Source organism: Anguilla anguilla, chromosome 2, assembly GCF_013347855.1.
Source record: "Anguilla anguilla isolate fAngAng1 chromosome 2, fAngAng1.pri, whole genome shotgun sequence".
Lineage (NCBI taxonomy): Eukaryota > Metazoa > Chordata > Actinopteri > Anguilliformes > Anguillidae > Anguilla > Anguilla anguilla.
In genome coordinates this window covers 67,480,759-67,505,371 of record NC_049202.1, presented here as the reverse complement: position 1 = coordinate 67,505,371, position 24,613 = coordinate 67,480,759, and the positions used below count along the sequence as shown (strand labels likewise).

Below are 24,613 nucleotides of genomic sequence, written 5' to 3'. Positions count from 1 at the left end.
TGTGACTGTTCTCCTTGTGCCAGATTCTGTGCGAACCCTTCCAGTGGTCCTAAACATTCATTTGAAACTGTCTGCCGTTCAGACGTGTTTCAATGAATCTTAATGAGAAGCCCCTTTGCCACCGAGCAGAGCAGCTATAATTCAGCTTTGTAGATTTAAGGCCAGCGTTTACACGTGCAGTGATGTAGTGGTTAAGCAGGTGAGCTTGGAGTCAGAAGGTTGCGGGTTCAATTTCCCGGTGGGGGGGTGGGGGGGGGGGGGCATGATTTGTACCCTCGGGAAAGGTACTTAACCTAAAATGCTTCTGTAAACATTCGCCCGTACAACCCGATACCGTTTCAGGCTGTTCCATGTAAGGCAGCCTAGTCAGCAAATGATGCAATGAATAAATGCATCTCAAAACATGGAGGCAGGGTTATTTTCTCTATTTACAATTCCATTGAGATTACATCGTAATATTTTCCCTCTAAACAATCACATCTGAGCAGCCAGGGGACTCATAATTAGCCCCCTAATTAAGCCGCCCTCATTTGGTTTGATTTAATTATGTCCAAAGACCTGGAATAAAAGTGTGACTGGCTTATGAGATGTGGCAGATTGAGTATAGAGAGGAGGGCCGAGGAAGCACAGCAAAGCGAGTGATTTGTTATTATCATAACCGGGACCGTCATCAGCCTGATGGCCTGGCTCCATTTGAGTGGCCCTTGTTTGCCAATGCATGCTGTATGACAGCACAGCAATAATGTGGCTTATATGTGTTAATGCACATGTATCAGAATGTGCACATAATGTTGTGTGGACACAAAATTGGCCTTTTCTTTAATTATGGTACAAATAGTAACAAATAACTGTACAATATTGCAACATTACCTTTATCAACAGTATATATGTGTGTGTGTGTATGTATATATATATATATATATATATATGAATATATTCTGTTTCATAGTAACATCTAGATCCTGCAAATATTTATGTGCATTTTAAAAAGACAGAAAACAATATAAATAAATAAATAACACTCACACACATTGCTCCAGGTGCCTAGCAACCGAATCCCTCGGTTGCCTGGGAAACAGTTGCTCTGGAATGTGCAGTGATTGGCAACCGTGACAACGCAGAGGGAATGACACTTGACCTCGTGTGCTGACTGAGGGGGAAGACAGAAAGAGAGAAAGAGAGAGAGGGAGAGAGAGAGGTTAACCCTTTAAGGTGTGAAATCCAAAATATGTGATTAGAATGTCAGAACTGAAAATTCTAATGACGATGTAACAATCACGACTGGTAATCGGAAGCAATGGAGTTCTAGAGCAAAGACTTAAAATTTGGAAACAACATTCCAAAAATACCTACTCTTCGACAGATTAAGAGTAATTTTCCATTACTGTATTCAACTTCCCCCAATTTGTTCAAATCTCTGCTTCTCTAACACACACATACACACATTCATATGCACACACATGTAAATGAACAGACACAACACTCATAATACTAATTAATCTGGAAAGCTGCACTTTCATATGACTTCCTGTACAATGTTAAGCCCAAGAACACATGACTGTAACTACTACGTAATTGGATAAATTAATAAGCTTGATGACTGTGCTGAGCCAGTGTGTTGTAACAATATTTAATTTTTCAATTTTGATTTTAATTTAATATATACTAATATTTTACATTTACAACATAAATATGCACTCCCACACCCTCTTTTGACACCCATACACACACAGGCACAGAAACACACACAAATAAACCTGCACATGCACACCCAAACTTACACAGATGCATGCTGACAGACTTGACACACACCCACACTTATTTCTACTTACAAATTGAATATAAAATTCACACTGATATCAGGAACTGTTTTTTTTATTTCCGACAGTAACCTTTGTCCACCTATTGCCCCTCGTATTACTCAGAAATGCAGTGGTACCTTCTGAGATTACACTGAACACAGGCATCACTGCACACTGGTAAGAAATACACGGAGCACTGGCTAACCTGACCCCTCCTCCACGCTTCCCTAAGACAAGTGTACTGGTGGGTGTATTTTTAGTTTTTCTTTTTATGTGATTTAAAATAAAATAAAAAAACTCAGCACAGGTTTCCTTTTGTTGAGACTTTTGTTGAGATTTTTTCATTTTGGTTCACTTACACTGTTTGTACCATATTCTTTGCGTTTTCCACACCTCTGTCTCTGTTATTTATTGTAGGCTGCTGTGCTTGTCCTTTTTGGTCGATGGCAGGTGGAGGCAAATGGAAAGCCCCTCCAGACGAGCACAGTGCTCAAGCTGACCAGAGGACAGCCTGACAACTGTAAAACAAGGATCCCTGAAAACGACTACCTCCGCACACGGGATGCACACATAAACTGTGGTGAAGCAGCCCTGCAAATAACAGTTTCTCTCTGTCTCACCGACAGACTGACAGAAGAGGCAGCTTCCCCAAAGTAATGGCAGTACTTTTATAGGTCCACCAGATGGCAAACATGCCATAATAGCAGGTTCCTCTCAGGCAGGGTTGAACAGGGTCCACTCTTGCCCATGTTCAGCTTAAAGACAGAGAGAACCTATGTGAAGGTTTGTCCACATTAGATAATATCACTTACAGTATCAATGGAATCCAGTTACCAATACCGTAACTTACATAACTTTCCATAACTTTTTCAGACTTCTCTGAAATTTTCCATGTAACCAAGCCTTGTAAGTTTTGTTAAATCTAGTGTCAGACAATCAAGTCAATACAAAATTTGACCTTGACTTACTTACAGACGCAATTTATTTCACTAATACGGCATTACTGTTCTCACTGTCTGCTTGCTTCATCTCAATCATGGCCCCTCCTATCAACCTTAAATGTCAAACACTCACATAATTCATTTATGCTGTGTGAGCCACTTGACACTGCAGCTAGATGTCCAGTTGCTATCTCGTGAGGCATAATAGTAAATACACAATCCTGTGACCTCGCCCATTAATGTGCACTTACAGTTCAAGATTTCTTATCAACGACACCATGTTTTGTGACATTATATTTTCAAATAAAAATAGTTACACTTGGATCGCATTGCTGACATGTGGGAACATGTTCTGTATTGCCACAGTTATGTTTTCAGTATTATTTACAAAGAATCATAATCTGGTAATGGCATGCTATACACACTTGAATGAAACTTAAAATGTCTAACTTTAGGTTCTGTTTTGGTTCTATGCCCTTCTATTGTGGATCACTGAGTGACAACTGTATTCCAAATAAAATGATACAAAATGGTTCTTATTAAAATAAAATCTGTGTATTTCACAAACAAATGTTTCAGTTATTTTTGCTATTTATGGTGCTTAGAGAAATTTGCCGTATTGTCTAAAATTAACTACCAAACACAAGTAGGCTATAAGGAAAATGACATCACCTTAACTCATCCACAACATTTTACATTGGGAAATATATTTCAAATAGAAGAAAGATAGTGTTGCTTCACACACTACACAAGCAGTCAATATATTGAAATCACTTTTTAAGAGTAATGTCTACTTTTAATATAAAGAATGATAACAGCATTGCAATGATGCCATCTTATGGTGAGTCACAGTATGAAAATTGATCAAAGAAGGTTCTGTTACTGTAATGCAGTTGTATCGTATTTCTTTGGCAAATACCATGTGTCATGAAAATAATCTATGTAGTTTATCTTCATTGGTCAAATGACATGTCTGTCTAATGAAAGGCAGCATAGTGTTGTTTGAGTACTCAAACCAAGCCATTTTTCAGTAATGGTGTGCAATTGAACTATTGTTCTTCAGCGTGTGCAATAGGCTACTTGCTTACCATCATGTTGGCATTCACATTATGTTAATTAACAGACGCAATTATTCTAATGAACCTCTATTTTAACCAGGTGTGTGGCTTACCCCAGAAGGAGCAGGAGCAAAATGAAATTTAACCGAAGTTACGAATAACTTCGCCTTACGTTCACATCGCCTGGTAAAAGTGACCCACTTCCGATTTTTTGCTCACGTGGCACATATCGGATATACTATGACGTGTAAACAGGAAAAAGCACAATAGCACATGGAATTGGATATTTTCAGATCCGTTTTTGGGCCACATTCATATGTGGAAATAAATCTGATAGGCATCGGATATCTGACTATGCGACAGTCATTAACGCATCCGCTGGTAACCGTAAACGTTAGAAGATATGTTTAAAAAAGTTAAGTGGAGGATGAAGGCTCAGTCCAGTGGCGAAAACCAAGGTTACGTTCGTAGGTTTAAGTATATGGGGCATAGAGTCGGTACAGGCCAAAAATGTTCGTTGCAGACCTAAGACGCTTCAAAAAGCAATAATTTGAATAATTATTTTTCTCTCTTTTTATATACATTGTAGATGGCGATATGTCTGTGTTGGCGTGGTTTTTTACTTTGGTATCGGTAACCAAACCATTGTGTGCGCATGCGGGTTGTTCCACGTGTAAATCGTGTGAGCACTGGTATCGGATATGGGTCACTTGAAATAGTAGATGTAAACAGGCGCTCCGGAAAATCGGATGTAGGGAAAATCGGAACTGGGCATCAAGACCTGTCGTGTAAACGTAGCTTTATTCAGCATAGAGTGGTAATCACACTGAGGTAGTAGTGAAAAGTAGTGGGTAGAATGTTATCCCCATTGAGCACATGATGCTTCCAATGAGTATTGTGTAAGTAGGGCCGCCAGTTTGTCTCCACCATGAGAACTGCAGGGTTTGAAATGTGTAATTCAGTGGTTATCCTCCAGGGGTCCCAAACATGAATGGGACTGAACTGGCAGCTGGACAACCGGGAAGAACATTAAAGGTAAGCAGGGACTGCCAATGTCACTAGTATTCATGCTAAGCAAAAACAGTGACTAGACTCCACAATATACATGCTGGCATGTGCAGCATATTATTATGGTAGTACCAAAGGATGCCCAACACATGCTGTGCCTGTATCACACACACACACCTTCCAGCCACATCATTATTCACACCAGGGATGTAAGGACTAGACTAACATTTCACCCCAGATGGGACTCGAACTCACAATCCTTGGCTTAGGAGGCCAGTGCCTTATCCATTAGGCCACTGGGGCACATGATGCGCAAGATGAAGCAGAGAAGAGAAGCAACTTTTTTTGGTTAAAAAGTCAGTTTTTGATTGGTTGAAAACAGCAAATTAGCACTGTTTTTCAAGATGATTAAATAAAGAACAACCGTTAAACATAGCAGAGGATGGTTTCGATCCATCGACCTCTGGGTTATGGGCCCAGCACGCTTCCGCTGCGCCACTCTGCTAGGTTGCTCTCTTATGTTTAGGCCCACTTGCATTCTGGTCATGCTATGAATCCTAAAAAGTTCCAGTTACATTATCAACCCTTGAAAGATTCATAAGTTGATTGTAGGTTTGTATGGTCTGTACACTTGAGAATTTTGATTGCTGTGTGTAATGTTGTTGACAAATTTACCCACCTGTAGGCTTGTTCTGCAGGCCTACAGGTGAGTAGAGGTGCGCCTAGAGGTGGGTATTTTTGTGAAAATAGTACCCACCTGTAGGCCTGCAGATCAAGCCTGTGGCTGGCCCAAGCCAGTAATAGTAGTCCAATGATTTAGGGCCTACCTTGTGCTCATGTCACAAATTCAGGTTTTGAATGGTTGGATACAATTAGCACTGTTTTTCTAGGTGATTGAATAAAGCACAACAGTTAAACATAGCAGAGGATGGTTACGATCCATCGACCGCTGGGTTATGGGCCCAGCACGCTTCCGCTGCGCCACTCTGCTACATTGTGTAGACCCACTTGCATTCCGGTCATGCTATGAATCCTGAAAAGTTGCAGTTTCATTATCAACCCTTGAAAGATTCATAAGTTGATTGTAGGTTCGTATGGTCTGTACACTTGAGCATTTTGATTGCTGTGTGTAACGTTGTTGACAAAAGGAAAATAGTACCCATCTGCAGGCCTGTAGAACAAGCCTGTGGCTGGCCCAAGCCAGCAGTAGTGGCCCAAGGATTTAGGGCCTAGCTTGTACTCACGGCACTGTCTGAGTAATGAGCAGGGCTGGGTAACAAAAACATGGTCAAAGTTAAACATAGCAGAGGATGGTTTCGATCCATCGACCTCTGGGTTATGGGCCCAGCACGCTTCCGCTGCGCCACTCTGCTACACCGTGCTGTCACAATGTTTAAGGTCCACTTCTGGTCATGCTATCCTGAAAGATCCCAGTTACATTATCAACCCTTAAAAGATTCATAAGTTGATTGTAGGTTTGTATAGTCTGTACAATTGAGAATTTTGATTGCTGTGTGTAATGTTGTTGACAAATTTACCCACCTGTAGGCTTGTTCTGCCGGCCTACAGGTGAGTACAGGTGGGCCTAAATGTGGGTACTTTTGTGAAAATAGTACCCACCTGTAGGCCTGCAGAACAAGCCTGTGGCTGGCCCAAGTCAGCAATAGTAGTCCAAGGATTTAGGGCCTACCTTGTGCTCACGTCACTGTCTGAGTAATGAACAGGGCTGGGTAGCGAAAACACAGTCGCACTACAGCACCGGTTCCCATATGACCGGTACCCATCGGACCAAATTGCGACTTAGATTTTGATGTTTCATATTGGTGCCGTCTTGGCTGATGTTACATTCGTTCTATTGACTAAGTCAGTGACAGCAGGTACCATTAGCATTCTAGCTAATGCAAAATTTGGTCAAAATGTCAAAAGCGAAACTCTACTGCAGTGGTTCCCAAATTTTCAGACCCAAGGCACCCTTAGAAATAATTTCCACAAGATTACATTGCAAAGAATCTACAGTATGTGCAATGTGTTTCAATTTGCAACACCTTAAAGCTCTAATATTCACACAATCAGCTTACAAATGCTCTATTGTGACTTGACATCAGCTGACCTAACAAATGCTTCATTATCAATGGAAAGTGTGGCTAACTTACCGAAAATTTCAGAACAGGAAACATGTCTGTAGTTCAACATAATGTTTGACTTGATTCATGGTCAGTCTTTTTTAACAAAGGTATGACAGTCCCAAAGAACACCAAACACATCGGGAGCACGCATCTTTGATAATTTGCTTTTCTGTCGCATTGTTACTCAAATCTGAAATGCAAGGACTAGGCTAACATTACACCCCAGATGGGACTCGAACCCACAATCCCTGGCTTAGGAGGCCAGTGCCTTATCCATTAGGCCACTGGGGCACATGATGCATGAGAAGAAGCAGAGAAGAGAAGCAACGTTTTTTGGTTAAAAAGTCAGTTTTTGAATGGTTGAAAACAGCAAATTAGCACTGTTTTTCTAGGTGATTGAATAAAGCACGACCGTTAAACATAGCAGAGGATGGTTTCGATCCATCGACCTCTGGGTTATGGGCCCAGCACGCTTCCGCTGCGCCACTCTGCTACATTGTGTAGACCCACTTGCATTCTGGTCATGCTATGAATCCTGAAAAGTTGCAGTTTCATTATCAACCCTTGAAAGATTCATAAGTTGATTGTAGGTTTGTATGGTCTGTACACTTGGGCATTTTGATTGCTGTGTGTAACGTTGTTGACAAAAGGAAAATAGTACCCATCTGCAGGCCTGTAGAACAAGCCTGTGGCTGGCCCAAGCCAGCAGTAGTGGCCCAAGGATTTAGGGCCTAGCTTGTACTCACGGCACTGTCTGAGTAATGAGCAGGGCTGGGTAACAAAAACATGGTCAAAGTTAAACATAGCAGAGGATGGTTTCGATCCATCGACCTCTGGGTTATGGGCCCAGCACGCTTCCGCTGTGCCACTCTGCTACACCGTGCTGTCACAATGTTTAAGGTCCACTTCTGGTCATGCTATCCTGAAAGATCCCAGTTTCATTATCAACCCTTAAAAGATTCATAAGTTGATTGTAGGTTTGTATGGTCTGTACAATTGAGAATTTTGATTGCTGTGTGTAATGTTGTTGACAAATTTACCCACCTGTAGGCTTGTTCTGCAGGCCTACAGGTGAGTACAGGTGGGCCTAAATGTGGCTACTTTTGTGAAAATAGTACCCACCTGTAGGCCTGCAGAACAAGCCTGTGGCTGGCCCAAGTCAGCAATAGTAGTCCAAGGATTTAGGGCCTACCTTGTGCTCACGTCACTGTCTGAGTAATGAACAGGGCTGGGTAGCGAAAACACAGTCGCACTACAGCACCGGTTCCCATATGACCGGTACCCATCGGACCAAATTGCGACTTAGATTTTGATGTTTCATATTGGTGCCGTCTTGGCTGATGTTACATTCGTTCTATTGACTATGTCAGTGACAGCAGGTACCATTAGCAAGCTAGCTAATGCTAAATTTGGTCAAAATGTCTAAAGCGAAACTCTACTGCAGTGGTTCCCAAATTTTCAGACCCAAGGCACCCTTACAAATAATTTCCACAAGATTACATTGCAAAGAATCTACAGTATGTGCGATGTGTTTCAATTTGCAACACCTTAAAGCTCTAATATTCGCACAATCAGCTTACAAATGCTCTATTGTGACTTGACATCAGCTGACCTAACAAATGCTTCATTATCAATGGAAAGTGTGGCTAACTTACCGAAAATTTCAGAACAGGAAGCATGTCTGTAGTTCAACATCATGTTTGACTTGATTCATGGTCAGTCTTTCTTAACAAAGGTATGACAGTCCCAAAGAACACCAAACACATCAGGAGCACGCATCTTTGACGATTTGCTTTTCTGTCACATTGTTACTCAAATCTGAGATGCAAGGACTAGGCTAACATTACACCCCAGATGGGACTCGAACCCACAATCCCTGGCTTAGGAGGCCAGTGCCTTATCCATTAGGCCACTGGGGCACATGATGCATGAGAGGAAGCAGAGAAGAGAAGCAACTTTTTTTGGTTAAAAAGTCAGTTTTTGAATGGTTGAAAACAGCAAATTAGCACTGTTTTTCAAGGTGATTAAATAAAGAACGACCGTTAAACATAGCAGAGGATGGTTTCGATCCATCGACCTCTGGGTTATGGGCCCAGCACGCTTCCGCTGCGCCACTCTGCTATGTTGCTTTCTTGCAATGTTTAGGCCCACTTGCATTCTGGTCATGCTATGAATCCTAAAAAGTTCCAGTTACATTATCAACCCTTGAAAGATTCATAAATTGATTGTAGGATTGTATGGTCTGTACACTTGAGCATTTTGATTGCTGTGCGTACCGTTGTTGACAAATGTACCCACCTGTAGGTCCACTTGTACCCACCTGTAGGCTTGTTCTGCAGGCCTACAGGTGAGTAGAGGTGCGTCTAAAGGTGGGTATTTTTGTGAAAATAGTACCCACCTGTAGGCCTGCAGATCAAGCCAGTAATAGTAGTCCAATGATTTAGGGCCTACCTTGTGCTCATGTCACAAATTCAGGTTTTGAATGGTTGGATACAATTAGCACTGTTTTTCTAGGTGATTGAATAAAGCACAACAGTTAAACATAGCAGAGGATGGTTTCGATCCATCGACCTCTGGGTTATGGGCCCAGCACGCTTCCGCTGCGCCACTCTGCTACATTGTGTAGACCCACTTGCATTCCGGTCATGCTATGAATCCTGAAAAGTTGCAGTTTCATTATCAACCCTTGAAAGATTCATAAGTTGATTGTAGGTTTGTATGGTCTGTACACTTGGGCATTTTGATTGCTGTGTGTAACGTTGTTGACAAAAGGAAAATAGTACCCATCTGCAGGCCTGTAGAACAAGCCTGTGGCTGGCCCAAGCCAGCAGTAGTGGCCCAAGGATTTAGGGCCTAGCTTGTACTCACGGCACTGTCTGAGTAATGAGCAGGGCTGGGTAACAAAAACATGGTCAAAGTTAAAGATAGCAGAGGATGGTTTCGATCCATCGACCTCTGGGTTATGGGCCCAGCACGCTGCCGCTGCGCCACTCTGCTACACCATGCTGTCACAATGTTTAAGGTCCACTTCTGGTCATGCTATCCTGAAAGATCCCAGTTACATTATCAACCCTTAAAAGATTCATAAGTTGATTGTAGGTTTGTATGGTCTGTACAATTGAGAATTTTGATTGCTGTGTGTAATGTTGTTGACAAATTTACCCACCTGTAGGCTTGTTCTGCAGGCCTACAGGTGAGTACAGGTGGGCCTAAATGTGGCTACTTTTGTGAAAATAGTACCCACCTGTAGGCCTGCAGAACAAGCCTGTGGCTGGCCCAAGTCAGCAATAGTAGTCCAAGGATTTAGGGCCTACCTTGTGCTCACGTCACTGTCTGAGTAATGAACAGGGCTGGGTAGCGAAAACACAGTCGCACTACAGCACCGGTTCCCATATGACCGGTACCCATCGGACCAAATTGCGACTTAGATTTTGATGTTTCATATTGGTGCCGTCTTGGCTGATGTTACATTCGTTCTATTGACTATGTCAGTGACAGCAGGTACCATTAGCAAGCTAGCTAATGCTAAATTTGGTCAAAATGTCTAAAGCGAAACTCTACTGCAGTGGTTCCCAAATTTTCAGACCCAAGGCACCCTTACAAATAATTTCCACAAGATTACATTGCAAAGAATCTACAGTATGTGCGATGTGTTTCAATTTGCAACACCTTAAAGCTCTAATATTCGCACAATCAGCTTACAAATGCTCTATTGTGACTTGACATCAGCTGACCTAACAAATGCTTCATTATCAATGGAAAGTGTGGCTAACTTACCGAAAATTTCAGAACAGGAAGCATGTCTGTAGTTCAACATCATGTTTGACTTGATTCATGGTCAGTCTTTCTTAAAAAAGGTATGACAGTCCCAAAGAACACCAAACACATCAGGAGCACGCATCTTTGACGATTTGCTTTTCTGTCACATTGTTACTCAAATCTGAGATGCAAGGACTAGGCTAACTTTACACCCCAGATGGGACTCGACCCCACAATCCCTGGCTTAGGAGGCCAGTGCCTTATCCATTAGGCCACTGGGGCACATGATGCATGGGATGAAGCAGAGAAGAGAAGCAACTTTTTTTGGTTAAAAAGTCAGTTTTTGAATGGTTGAAAACAGCAAATTAGCACTGTTTTTCAAGGTGATTAAATAAAGAACGACCGTTAAACATAGCAGAGGATGGTTTCGATCCATCGACCTCTGGGTTATGGGCCCAGCACGCTTCCGCTGCGCCACTCTGCTATGTTGCTCTCTTACAATGTTTAAGCCCACTTGCATTCTGGTCATGCTATGAATCCTAAAAAGTTCCAGTTACATTATCAACCCTTGAAAGATTCATAAATTGATTGTAGGATTGTATGGTCTGTACACTTGAGCATTTTGATTGCTGTGTGTAACGTTGTTGACAAATGTACCCACCTGTAGGCCCACTTGTACCCACCTGTAGGCTTGTTCTGCAGGCCTACAGGTGAGTAGAGGTGCACCTAGAGGTGGGTATTTTTGTGAAAATAGTACCCACCTGTAGGCCTGCAGATCAAGCCTGTGGCTGGCCCAAGCCAGTAATAGTAGTCCAATGATTTAGGGCCTACCTTGTGCTCATGTCACAAATTCAGGTTTTGAATGGTTGGATACAATTAGCACTGTTTTTCTAGGTGATTGAATAAAGCACAACAGTTAAACATAGCAGAGGATGGTTTCGATCCATCGACCTCTGGGTTATGGGCCCAGCACGCTTCCGCTGCGCCACTCTGCTACATTGTGTAGACCCACTTGCATTCCGGTCATGCTATGAATCCTGAAAAGTTGCAGTTTCATTATCAACCCTTGAAAGATTCATAAGTTGATTGTAGGTTTGTATGGTCTGTACACGTGAGCATTTTGATTGCTGTGTGTAACGTTGTTGACAAAAGGAAAATAGTACCCATCTGCAGGCCTGTAGAACAAGCCTGTGGCTGGCCCAAGCCAGCAGTAGTGGCCCAAGGATTTAGGGCCTAGCTTGTACTCACGGCACTGTCTGAGTAATGAGCAGGACTGGGTAACAAAAACATGGTCAAAGTTAAACATAGCAGAGGATGGTTTCGATCCATCGACCTCTGGGTTATGGGCTCAGCACGCTTCCGCTGCGCCACTCTGCTACACCATGCTATCACAATGTTTAAGGTCCACTTCTGGTCATGCTATCCTGAAAGATCCCAGTTACATTATTAACCCTTAAAAGATTCGTAAGTTGATTGTAGGTTTGTATGGTCTGTACAATTGAGAATTTTGATTGCTGTGTGTAATGTTGTTGACAAATTTACCCACCTGTAGACTTGTTCTGCAGGCCTACAGGTGAGTACAGGTGGGCCTAAATGTGGGTACTTTTGTGAAAATAGTACCCACCTGTAGGCCTGCAGAACAAGCCTGTGGCTGGCCCAAGTCAGCAATAGTAGTCCAAGGATTTAGGGCCTACCTTGTGCTCACGTCACTGTCTGAGTAATGAACAGGGCTGGGTAGCGAAAACACAGTCGCACTACAGCACCGGTTCCCATATGACCGGTACCCATCGGACCAAATTGCGACTTAGATTTTGATGTTTCATATTGGTGCCGTCTTGGCTGATGTTACATTCGTTCTATTGACTATGTCAGTGACAGCAGGTACCATTAGCAAGCTAGCTAATGCTAAATTTGGTCAAAATGTCTAAAGCGAAACTCTACTGCAGTGGTTCCCAAATTTTCAGACCCAAGGCACCCTTACAAATAATTTCCACAAGATTACATTGCAAAGAATCTACAGTATGTGCAATGTGTTTCAATTTGCAACACCTTAAAGCTCTAATATTCGCACAATCAGCTTACAAATGCTCTATTGTGACTTGACATCAGCTGACCTAACAAATGCTTCATTATCAATGGAAAGTGTGGCTAACTTACCGAAAATTTCAGAACAGGAAGCATGTCTGTAGTTCAACATAATGTTTGACTTGATTCATGGTCAGTCTTTCTTAACAAAGGTATGACAGTCCCAAAGAACACCAAACACATCGGGAGCACGCATCTTTGACGATTTGCTTTTCTGTCACATTGTTACTCAAATCTGAGATGCAAGGACTAGGCTAACTTTACACCCCAGATGGGACTCGAACCCACAATCCCTGGCTTAGGAGGCCAGTGCCTTATCCATTAGGCCACTGGGGCACATGATGCATGGGATGAAGCAGAGAAGAGAAGCAACTTTTTTTGGTTAAAAAATCAGTTTTTGAATGGTTGAAAACAGCAAATTAGCACTGTTTTTCAAGGTGATTAAATAAAGAACGACCGTTAAACATAGCAGAGGATGGTTTCGATCCATCGACCTCTGGGTTATGGGCCCAGCACGCTTCCGCTGCGCCACTCTGCTACGTTGCTTTCTTGCAATGTTTAGGCCCACTTGCATTCTGGTCATGCTATGAATCCTAAAAAGTTCCAGTTACATTATCAACCCTTGAAAGATTCATAAATTGATTGTAGGATTGTATGGTCTGTACACTTGAGCATTTTGATTGCTGTGTGTACCGTTGTTGACAAATGTACCCACCTGTAGGCCCACTTGTACCCACCTGTAGGCTTGTTCTGCAGGCCTACAGGTGAGTAGAGGTGCGTCTAAAGGTGGGTATTTTTGTGAAAATAGTACCCACCTGTAGGCCTGCAGATCAAGCCAGTAATAGTAGTCCAATGATTTAGGGCCTACCTTGTGCTCATGTCACAAATTCAGGTTTTGAATGGTTGGATACAATTAGCACTGTTTTTCTAGGTGATTGAATAAAGCACAACAGTTAAACATAGCAGAGGATGGTTTCGATCCATCGACCTCTGGGTTATGGGCCCAGCACGCTTCCGCTGCGCCACTCTGCTACACCATGCTGTCCCAATGTTTAAGGTCCACTTCTGGTCATGCTATCCTGAAAGATCCCAGTTACATTATCAACCCTTAAAAGATTCATAAGTTGATTGTAGGTTTGTATGGTCTGTACAATTGAGAATTTTGATTGCTGTGTGTAATGTTGTTGACAAATTTACCCACCTGTAGGCTTGTTCTGCAGGCCTAACGGTGAGTACAGGTGGGCCTAAAGGTGGGTACTTTTGTGAAAATAGTACCCACCTGTAGGCCTGCAGAACAAGCCTGTGGCTGGCCCAAGTCAGCAATAGTCGTCCAAGGATTTAGGGCCTACCTTGTGCTCACGTCGCTGTCTGAGTAATGAACAGGGCTGGGTAGCGAAAACACAGTCGCACTACAGCACCGGTTCCCATATGACCGGTACCCATCGGACCAAATTGCGACTTAGATTTTGATGTTTCATATTGGTGCCGTCTTGGCTGATGTTACATTCGTTCTATTGACTAAGTCAGTGACAGCAGGTACCATTTGCATGCTAGTTAATGCTAAATTTGGTCAAAATGTCAAAAGCGAAACTCTACTGCAGTGGTTCCCAAATTTTCAGACCCAAGGCACCCTTACAAATAATTTCCACAAGATTACATTGCAAAGAATCTACAGTATGTGCAATGTGTTTCAATTTGCAACACCTTAAAGCTCTAATATTCACACAATCAGCTTACAAATGCTCTATTGTGACTTGACATCAGCTGACCTAACAAATGCTTCATTATCAATGGAAAGTGTGGCTAACTTACCAAAAATTTCAGAACAGGAATCATGTCTGTAGTTCAACATAATGTTTGACTTGATTCATGGTCAGTCTTTTTTAACAAAGGTATGACAGTCCCAAAGAACACCAAACACATCCGGAGCACGCATCTTTAACGATTTGCTTTTCTGTCACATTGTTACTCAAATCTGACATCCAAGGACTAGGCTAACGTTACACCCCAGATGGGACTCGAACCCACAATCCCTGGCTTAGGAGGCCAGTGCCTTATCCATTAGGCCACTGGGGCACATGATGCATGAGAGGAAGCAGAGAAGAGAAGCAACTTTTTTTGGTTAAAAAGTCAGTTTTTGAATGGTTGAAAACAGCAAATTAGCACTGTTTTTCAAGGTGATTAAATAAAGAACGACCGTTAAACATAGCAGAGGATGGTTTCGATCCATCGACCTCTGGGTTATGGGCCCAGCACGCTTCCGCTGCGCCACTCTGCTATGTTGCTCTCTTACAATGTTTAGGCCCACTTGCATTCTGGTCATGCTATGAATCCTAAAAAGTTCCAGTTACATTATCAACCCTTGAAAGATTCATAAATTGATTGTAGGATTGTATGGTCTGTACACTTGAGCATTTTGATTGCTGTGTGTAACGTTGTTGACAAATGTACCCACCTGTAGGCCCACTTGTACCCACCTGTAGGCTTGTTCTGCAGGCCTACAGGTGAGTAGAGGTGCGCCTAGAGGTGGGTATTTTTGTGAAAATAGTACCCACCTGTAGGCCTGCAGATCAAGCCTGTGGCTGGCCCAAGCCAGTAATAGTAGTCCAATGATTTAGGGCCTACCTTGTGCTCATGTCACAAATTCAGGTTTTGAATGGTTGGATACAATTAGCACTGTTTTTCTAGGTGATTGAATAAAGCACAACAGTTAAACATAGCAGAGGATGGTTTCGATCCATCGACCTCTGGGTTATGGGCCCAGCACGCTTCCGCTGCGCCACTCTGCTACATTGTGTAGACCCACTTGCATTCCGGTCATGCTATGAATCCTGAAAAGTTGCAGTTTCATTATCAACCCTTGAAAGATTCATAAGTTGATTGTAGGTTTGTATGGTCTGTACACGTGAGCATTTTGATTGCTGTGTGTAACGTTGTTGACAAAAGGAAAATAGTACCCATCTGCAGGCCTGTAGAACAAGCCTGTGGCTGGCCCAAGCCAGCAGTAGTGGCCCAAGGATTTAGGGCCTAGCTTGTACTCACGGCACTGTCTGAGTAATGAGCAGGACTGGGTAACAAAAACATGGTCAAAGTTAAACATAGCAGAGGATGGTTTCGATCCATCGACCTCTGGGTTATGGGCCCAGCACGCTTCCGCTGCGCCACTCTGCTACACCATGCTATCACAATGTTTAAGGTCCACTTCTGGTCATGCTATCCTGAAAGATCCCAGTTACATTATTAACCCTTAAAAGATTCATAAGTTGATTGTAGGTTTGTATGGTCTGTACAATTGAGAATTTTGATTGCTGTGTGTAATGTTGTTGACAAATTTACCCACCTGTAGACTTGTTCTGCAGGCCTACAGGTGAGTACAGGTGGGCCTAAATGTGGGTACTTTTGTGAAAATAGTACCCACCTGTAGGCCTGCAGAACAAGCCTGTGGCTGGCCCAAGTCAGCAATAGTAGTCCAAGGATTTAGGGCCTACCTTGTGCTCACGTCACTGTCTGAGTAATGAACAGGGCTGGGTAGCGAAAACACAGTCGCACTACAGCACCGGTTCCCATATGACCGGTACCCATCGGACCAAATTGCGACTTAGATTTTGATGTTTCATATTGGTGCCGTCTTGGCTGATGTTACATTCGTTCTATTGACTATGTCAGTGACAGCAGGTACCATTAGCAAGCTAGCTAATGCTAAATTTGGTCAAAATGTCTAAAGCGAAACTCTACTGCAGTGGTTCCCAAATTTTCAGACCCAAGGCACCCTTACAAATAATTTCCACAAGATTACATTGCAAAGAATCTACAGTATGTGCAATGTGTTTCAATTTGCAACACCTTAAAGCTCTAATATTCGCACAATCAGCTTACAAATGCTCTATTGTGACTTGACATCAGCTGACCTAACAAATGCTTCATTATCAATGGAAAGTGTGGCTAACTTACCGAAAATTTCAGAACAGGAAGCATGTCTGTAGTTCAACATAATGTTTGACTTGATTCATGGTCAGTCTTTCTTAACAAAGGTATGACAGTCCCAAAGAACACCAAACACATCGGGAGCACGCATCTTTGACGATTTGCTTTTCTGTCACATTGTTACTCAAATCTGAGATGCAAGGACTAGGCTAACTTTACACCCCAGATGGGACTCGAACCCACAATCCCTGGCTTAGGAGGCCAGTGCCTTATCCATTAGGCCACTGGGGCACATGATGCATGGGATGAAGCAGAGAAGAGAAGCAACTTTTTTTGGTTAAAAAATCAGTTTTTGAATGGTTGAAAACAGCAAATTAGCACTGTTTTTCAAGGTGATTAAATAAAGAACGACCGTTAAACATAGCAGAGGATGGTTTCGATCCATCGACCTCTGGGTTATGGGCCCAGCACGCTTCCGCTGCGCCACTCTGCTATGTTGCTTTCTTGCAATGTTTAGGCCCACTTGCATTCTGGTCATGCTATGAATCCTAAAAAGTTCCAGTTACATTATCAACCCTTGAAAGATTCATAAATTGATTGTAGGATTGTATGGTCTGTACACTTGAGCATTTTGATTGCTGTGTGTACCGTTGTTGACAAATGTACCCACCTGTAGGCCCACTTGTACCCACCTGTAGGCTTGTTCTGCAGGCCTACAGGTGAGTAGAGGTGCGTCTAAAGGTGGGTATTTTTGTGAAAATAGTACCCACCTGTAGGCCTGCAGATCAAGCCAGTAATAGTAGTCCAATGATTTAGGGCCTACCTTGTGCTCATGTCACAAATTCAGGTTTTGAATGGTTGGATACAATTAGCACTGTTTTTCTAGGTGATTGAATAAAGCACAACAGTTAAACATAGCAGAGGATGGTTTCGATCCATCGACCTCTGGGTTATGGGCCCAGCACGCTTCCGCTGCGCCACTTTGCTACACCATGCTGTCCCAATGTTTAAGGTCCACTTCTGGTCATGCTATCCTGAAAGATCCCAGTTACATTATCAACCCTTAAAAGATTCATAAGTTGATTGTAGGTTTGTATGGTCTGTACAATTGAGAATTTTGATTGCTGTGTGTAATGTTGTTGACAAATTTACCCACCTGTAGGCTTGTTCTGCAGGCCTAACGGTGAGTACAGGTGGGCCTAAAGGTGGGTACTTTTGTGAAAATAGTACCCACCTGTAGGCCTGCAGAACAAGCCTGTGGCTGGCCCAAGTCAGCAATAGTCGTCCAAGGATTTAGGGCCTACCTTGTGCTCACGTCGCTGTCTGAGTAATGAACAGGGCTGGGTAGCGAAAACACAGTCGCACTACAGCACCGGTTCCCATATGACCGGTACCCATCGGACCAAATTGCGACTTAGATTTTGATGTTTCATATTGGTGCCGTCTTGGCTGATGTTACATTCGTTCTATTGACTAAGTCAGTGACAGCAGGTACCATTTGCATGCTAGTTAATGCTAAATTTGGTCAAAATGTCAAAAGCGAAACTCTACTGCAGTGGTTCCCAAATTTTCAGACCCAAGGCACCTTTACAAATAATTTCCACAAGATTACATTGCAAAGAATCTACAGTATGTGCAATGTGTTTCAATTTGCAACACCTTAAAGCTCTAATATTCACACAATCAGCTTACAAATGCTCTATTGTGACTTGACATCAGCTGACCTAACAAATGCTTCATTATCAATGGAAAGTGTGGCTAACTTACCAAAAATTTCAGAACAGGAATCATGTCTAGTTCAACATAATGTTTGACTTGATTCATGGTCAGTCTTTTTTAACAAAGGTATGACAGTCCCAAAGAACACCAAACACATCCGGAGCACGCATCTTTAACGATTTGCTTTTCTGTCACATTGTTACTCAAATCTGACATCCAAGGACTAGGCTAACGTTACACCCCAGATGGGACTCGAACCCACAATCCCTGGCTTAGGAGGCCAGTGCCTTATCCATTAGGCCACTGGGGCACATGATGCATGGGATGAAGCAGAGAAGAGAAGCAACTTTTTTTGGTTAAAAAGTCAGTTTTTGAATGGTTGAAAACAGCATATTAGCACTGTTTTTCAAGGTGATTAAATAAAGAACGACCGTTAAACATAGCAGAGGATGGTTTCGATCCATCGACCTCTGGGTTATGGGCCCAGCACGCTTCTGCTGCTCCACTCTGCTATGTTGCTCTCTTACAATGTTTAGGCCCACTTGCATTCTGGTCATGCTATGAATCCTAAAAAGTTCCAGTTACATTATCAACCCTTGAAAGATTCATAAATTGATTGTAGGATTGTATGGTCTGTACACTTGAGCATTTTGATTGCTGTGTGTAACGTTGTTGACAAATGTACCCACCTGTAGGCCCACTTGTACCCACCTGTAGGCTTGTTCTGCAGGCCTACAGGTGAGTAGAGGTGCGCCTAGAGGTGGGTATTTTTGTGAAAATAGTACCCACCTGTAGGTCTGCAGATCAAGCCTGTGGCTGGCCCAAGCCAGTAATAGTAGTCCAATGATTTAGGGCCTTCCTTGTGCTCATGTCACAAATTCAGGTTTTGAATGGTTGGATACAATTAGCACTGTTTTTCTAGGTGATTGAATAAAGCACAACAGTTAAACATAGCAGAGGATGGTTTCGATCCATCGACCTCTGGGTTATGGGCCCAGCACGCTTCCGCTGCGCCACTCTGCTACATTGTGTAGACCCACTTGCATTCCGGTCATGCTATGAATCCTGAAAAGTTGCAGTTTCATTATCAACCCTTGAAAGATTCATAAGTTGATTGTAGGATTGTATGGTCTGTACACTTGAGCATTTTGATTGCTGTGTGTAACGTTGTTGACAAAAGGAAAATAGTACCCATCTGCAGGCCTGTAGAACAAGCCTGTGGCTGGCCCAAGCCAGCAGTAGTGGCCCAAGGATTTAGGGCCTAGCTTGTACTCACGGCACTGTCTGAGTAATGAGCAGGGCTGGGTAACAAAAACATGGTCAAAGTTAAACATAGCAGAGGATGGTTTCGATCCATCGACCTCTGGGTTATGGGCCCAGCACGCTTCCGCTGCGCCACTCTGCTACACCATGCTGTCATAATGTTTAAGGTCCACTTCTGGTCATGCTATCCTGAAAGATCCCAGTTACATTATCAACCCTTAAAAGATTCATAAGTTGATTGTAGGTTTGTATGGTCTGTACAATTGAGAATTTTGATTGCTGTGTGTAATGTTGTTGACAAATTTACCCACCTGTAGGCTTGTTCTGCAGGCCTAACGGTGAGTACAGGTGGGCCTAAAGGTGGGTACTTTTGTGAAAATAGTACCCACCTGTAGGCCTGCAGAACAAGCCTGTGGCTGGCCCAAGTCAGCAATAGTCGTCCAAGGATTTAGGGCCTACCTTGTGCTCACGTCGCTGTCTGAGTAATGAACAGGGCTGGGTAGCGAAAACACAGTCGCACTACAGCACCGGTTCCCATATGACCGGTACCCATCGGACCAAATTGCGACTTAGAATTTGATGTTTCATATTGGTGCCGTCTTGGCTGATGTTACATTCGTTCTATTGACTAAGTCAGTGACAGCAGGTACCATTAGCATGCTAGTTAATGCTAAATTTGGTCAAAATGTCAAAAGCGAAACTCTACTGCAGTGGTTCCCAAATTTTCAGACCCAAGGCACCCTTACAAATAATTTCCACAAGATTACATTGCAAAGAATCTACAGTATGTGCAATGTGTTTCAATTTGCAACACCTTAAAGCTCTAATATTCACACAATCAGCTTACAAATGCTCCATTGTGACTTGACATCAGCTGACCTAACAAATGCTTCATTATCAATGGAAAGTGTGGCTAACTTACCAAAAATTTCAGAACAGGAATCATGTCTGTAGTTCAACATAATGTTTGACTTGATTCATGGTCAGTCTTTTTTAACAAAGGTATGACAGTCCCAAAGAACGCCAAACACATCGGGAGCACGTATCTTTGACAATTTGCTTTTCTGTCACATTGTTACTCAAATCTGACATGCAAGGACTAGGCTGACGGTGCACCCCAGATGGGACTGGAACCCACAATACCTGGCTTAGGAGGCCAGTGCCTTATCCATTAGGCCACTGGGGCACATGATGCATGAGAGGAAGCAGAGATTAGAAGCAACTTTTTTTGGTTAAAAAGTCCGTTTTTGAATGGTTGAAAACAGCAAATTAGCACTGTTTTTCAAGGTGATTAAATAAAGAACGACCGTTAAACATAGCAGAGGATGGTTTCGATCCATCGACCTCTGGGTTATGGGCCCAGCACGCTTCCGCTGCGCCACTCTGCTATGTTGCTCTCTTACAATGTTTAGGCCCACTTGCATTCTGGTCATGCTATGAATCCTAAAAAGTTCCAGTTACATTATCAACCCTTGAAAGATTCATAAATTGATTGTAGGATTGTATGGTCTGTACACTTGAGCATTTTGATTGCTGTGTGTAACGTTGTTGACAAATGTACCCACCTGTAGGCCCACTTGTACCCACCTGTAGGCTTGTTCTGCAGGCCTACAGGTGAGTAGAGGTGCGCCTAGAGGTGGGTATTTTTGTGAAAATAGTACCCACCTGTAGGCCTGCAGATCAAGCCTGTGGCTGGCCCAAGCCAGTAATAGTAGTCCAATGATTTAGGGCCTACCTTGTGCTCATGTCACAAATTCAGGTTTTGAATGGTTGGATACAATTAGAACTGTTTTTCTAGGTGATTGAATAAAGCACAACAGTTAAACATAGCAGAGGATGGTTTCGATCCATCGACCTCTGGGTTATGGGCCCAGCACGCTTCCGCTGCGCCACTCTGCTACATTGTGTAGACCCACTTGCATTCCAGTCATGCTATGAATCCTGAAAAGTTGCAGTTTCATTATCAACCCTTGAAAGATTCATAAGTTGATTGTAGGTTTGTATGGTCTGTACACTTGAGCATTTTGATTGCTGTGTGTAACGTTGTTGACAAAAGGAAAATAGTACCCATCTGCAGGCCTGTAGAACAAGCCTGTGGCTGGCCCAAGTCAGCAGTAGTGGCCCAAGGATTTAGGGCCTAGCTTGTACTCACGGCACTGTCTGAGTAATGAGCAGGGCTGGGTAACAAAAACATGGTCAAAGTTAAACATAGCAGAGGATGGTTTCGATCCATCGACCTCTGGGTTATGGGCCCAGCACGCTTCCGCTGCGCCACTCTGCTACACCATGCTGTCACAATGTTTAAGGTCCACTTCTGGTCATGCTATCCTGAAAGATCCCAATTACATTATCAACCCTTAAAAGATTCATAAGTTGATTGTAGGTTTGTATGGTCTGTACAATTGAGAATTTTGATTGCTGTGTGTAATGTTGTTGACAAATTTACCCACCTGTAGGCTTGTTCTGCAGGCCTACAGGTGAGTACAGGTGGGCCTAAATGTGGGTACTTTTGTGAAAATAGTACCCACCTGTAGGCCTGCAGAACAAGCCTGTGGCTGGCCCAAGTCAGCAATAGTAGTCCAAGGATTTAGGGCCTACCTTGTGCTCACGTCACTGTCTGAGTAATGAACAGGGCTGGGTAGCGAAAACACAGTCGCACTACAGCACCGGTTCCCATATGACCGGTACCCATCGGACCAAATTGCGACTTAGATTTTGATGTTTCATATTGGTGCCGTCTTGGCTGATGTTACATTCGTTCTATTGACTAAGTCAGTGACAGCAGGTACCATTAGCATGCTAGCTAATGCTAAATTTGGTCAAAATGTCAAAAGCGAATCTCTACTGCAGTGGTTCCCAAATTTTCAGACCCAAGGCACCCTTACAAATAATTTTCACAAGATTACATTGCAAAGAATCTACAGTATGTGCAATGTGTTTCAATTTGCAACACCTTAAAGCTCTAATATTCACACAATCAGCTTACAAATGCTCTATTGTGACTTGACATCAGCTGACCTAACAAATGCTTCATTATCAATGGAAAGTGTGGCTAACTTACCGAAAATATGAGAACAGGAAACATGTCTGTAGTTCAACATAATGTTTGACTTGATTCATGGTCAGTCTTTTTTAACAAAGGTTTGACAGTCCCAAAGAACACCAAACACATCGGGAGCACGCATCTTTGATAAATTGCTTTTCTGTCACATTGTTACTCAAATCTGAGATGCAAGGACTAGGCTAACATTACACCCCAGATGGGACTCGAACCCACAATCCCTGGCTTAGGAGGCCAGTGCCTTATCCATTAGGCCACTGGGGCACATGATGCATGAGAGGAAGCAGAGAAGAGAAGCAACTTTTTTTGATTAAAAAGTCAGTTTTTGAATGGTTGAAAACAGCAAATTAGCACTGTTTTTCAAGGTGATTAAATAAAGAACGACCGTTAAACATAGCAGAGGATGGTTTCGATCCATCGACCTCTGGGTTATGGGCCCAGCACGCTTCCGCTGCGCCACTCTGCTATGTTGCTCTCTTACAATGTTTAGGCCCACTTGCATTCTGGTCATGCTATGAATCCTAAAAAGTTCCAGTTACATTATCAACCCTTGAAAGATTCATAAATTGATTGTAGGATTGTATGGTCTGTACACTTGAGCATTTTGATTGCTGTGTGTAACGTTGTTGACAAATGTACCCACCTGTAGGCCCACTTGTACCCACCTGTAGGCTTGTTCTGCAGTCCTACAGGTGAGTAGAGGTGCGCCTAGAGGTGGGTATTTTTGTGAAAATGGTACCCACCTGTAGGCCTGCAGATCAAGCCTGTGGCTGGCCCAAGCCAGTAATAGTAGTCCAATGATTTAGGGCCTACCTTGTGCTCATGTCACAAATTCAGGTTTTGAATGGTTGGATACAATTAGCACTGTTTTTCTAGGTGATTGAATAAAGCACAACAGTTAAACATAGCAGAGGATGGTTTCGATCCATCGACCTCTGGGTTATGGGCCCAGCACGCTTCCGCTGCGCCACTCTGCTACATTGTGTAGACCCACTTGCATTCCGGTCATGCTATGAATCCTGAAAAGTTGCAGTTTCATTATCAACCCTTGAAAGATTCATAAGTTGATTGTAGGTTTGTATGGTCTGTACACTTGAGCATTTTGATTGCTGTGTGTAACGTTGTTGACAAAAGGAAAATAGTACCCATCTGCAGGCCTGTAGAACAAGCCTGTGGCTGGCCCAAGCCAGCAGTAGTGGCCCAAGGATTTAGGGCCTAGCTTGTACTCACGGCACTGTCTGAGTAATGAGCAGGGCTGGGTAACAAAAACATGGTCAAAGTTAAAGATAGCAGAGGATGGTTTCGATCCATCGACCTCTGGGTTATGGGCCCAGCACGCTGCCGCTGCGCCACTCTGCTACACCATGCTGTCACAATGTTTAAGGTCCACTTCTGGTCATGCTATCCTGAAAGATCCCAGTTACATTATCAACCCTTAAAAGATTCATAAGTTGATTGTAGGTTTGTATGGTCTGTACAATTGAGAATTTTGATTGCTGTGTGTAATGTTGTTGACAAATTTACCCACCTGTAGGCTTGTTCTGCAGGCCTACAGGTGAGTACAGGTGGGCCTAAATGTGGGTACTTTTGTGAAAATAGTACCCACCTGTAGGCCTGCAGAACAAGCCTGTGGCTGGCCCAAGTCAGCAATAGTAGTCCAAGGATTTAGGGCCTACCTTGTGCTCACGTCACTGTCTGAGTAATGAACAGGGCTGGGTAGCGAAAACACAGTCGCACTACAGCACCGGTTCCCATATGACCGGTACCCATCGGACCAAATTGCGACTTAGATTTTGATGTTTCATATTGGTGCCGTCTTGGCTGATGTTACATTCGTTCTATTGACTAAGTCAGTGACAGCAGGTAC

The 24,613-nt window shown here is 43.1% G+C and overlaps 1 protein-coding gene and 24 non-coding genes across 25 annotated transcripts in view; 1 reads left to right on the top strand and 24 right to left on the bottom strand.

The window, feature by feature from the left end:
* Positions 1–4,106: 4,106 nt before the first annotated feature.
* Positions 4,107–24,613, top strand: part of LOC118221127 (TLC domain-containing protein 4-B-like) — a 45,052-nt gene continuing 24,545 nt past the window's right edge. The window contains exon 1 of the mRNA XM_035405865.1: positions 4,107–4,836. The gene's annotated coding sequence lies outside the window, so the exon portion shown is untranslated. The remainder of the gene's footprint in view (positions 4,837–24,613) is intronic.
* On the bottom strand, positions 5,040–5,112 carry trnar-ccu. The gene has a single exon. It is a non-coding gene; the product is annotated as a tRNA-Arg (tRNA).
* On the bottom strand, positions 5,243–5,314 carry trnam-cau. Its single transcript has one exon. It is a non-coding gene; the product is annotated as a tRNA-Met (tRNA).
* On the bottom strand, positions 6,111–6,182 carry trnam-cau. The gene has a single exon. It is a non-coding gene; the product is annotated as a tRNA-Met (tRNA).
* trnar-ccu lies at positions 7,154–7,226 on the bottom strand. Its single transcript has one exon. It is a non-coding gene; the product is annotated as a tRNA-Arg (tRNA).
* On the bottom strand, positions 7,357–7,428 carry trnam-cau. Its single transcript has one exon. It is a non-coding gene; the product is annotated as a tRNA-Met (tRNA).
* Positions 8,782–8,854, bottom strand: trnar-ccu. Its single transcript has one exon. It is a non-coding gene; the product is annotated as a tRNA-Arg (tRNA).
* trnam-cau lies at positions 8,985–9,056 on the bottom strand. The gene has a single exon. It is a non-coding gene; the product is annotated as a tRNA-Met (tRNA).
* trnam-cau lies at positions 9,479–9,550 on the bottom strand. Its single transcript has one exon. It is a non-coding gene; the product is annotated as a tRNA-Met (tRNA).
* On the bottom strand, positions 10,904–10,976 carry trnar-ccu. The gene has a single exon. It is a non-coding gene; the product is annotated as a tRNA-Arg (tRNA).
* trnam-cau lies at positions 11,107–11,178 on the bottom strand. Its single transcript has one exon. It is a non-coding gene; the product is annotated as a tRNA-Met (tRNA).
* Positions 11,618–11,689, bottom strand: trnam-cau. Its single transcript has one exon. It is a non-coding gene; the product is annotated as a tRNA-Met (tRNA).
* trnar-ccu lies at positions 13,043–13,115 on the bottom strand. The gene has a single exon. It is a non-coding gene; the product is annotated as a tRNA-Arg (tRNA).
* On the bottom strand, positions 13,246–13,317 carry trnam-cau. The gene has a single exon. It is a non-coding gene; the product is annotated as a tRNA-Met (tRNA).
* trnam-cau lies at positions 13,740–13,811 on the bottom strand. Its single transcript has one exon. It is a non-coding gene; the product is annotated as a tRNA-Met (tRNA).
* On the bottom strand, positions 14,783–14,855 carry trnar-ccu. Its single transcript has one exon. It is a non-coding gene; the product is annotated as a tRNA-Arg (tRNA).
* On the bottom strand, positions 14,986–15,057 carry trnam-cau. The gene has a single exon. It is a non-coding gene; the product is annotated as a tRNA-Met (tRNA).
* trnam-cau lies at positions 15,497–15,568 on the bottom strand. Its single transcript has one exon. It is a non-coding gene; the product is annotated as a tRNA-Met (tRNA).
* trnam-cau lies at positions 15,879–15,950 on the bottom strand. The gene has a single exon. It is a non-coding gene; the product is annotated as a tRNA-Met (tRNA).
* Positions 16,922–16,994, bottom strand: trnar-ccu. The gene has a single exon. It is a non-coding gene; the product is annotated as a tRNA-Arg (tRNA).
* trnam-cau lies at positions 17,125–17,196 on the bottom strand. Its single transcript has one exon. It is a non-coding gene; the product is annotated as a tRNA-Met (tRNA).
* On the bottom strand, positions 18,660–18,732 carry trnar-ccu. Its single transcript has one exon. It is a non-coding gene; the product is annotated as a tRNA-Arg (tRNA).
* Positions 19,374–19,445, bottom strand: trnam-cau. The gene has a single exon. It is a non-coding gene; the product is annotated as a tRNA-Met (tRNA).
* trnar-ccu lies at positions 20,799–20,871 on the bottom strand. The gene has a single exon. It is a non-coding gene; the product is annotated as a tRNA-Arg (tRNA).
* Positions 22,938–23,010, bottom strand: trnar-ccu. Its single transcript has one exon. It is a non-coding gene; the product is annotated as a tRNA-Arg (tRNA).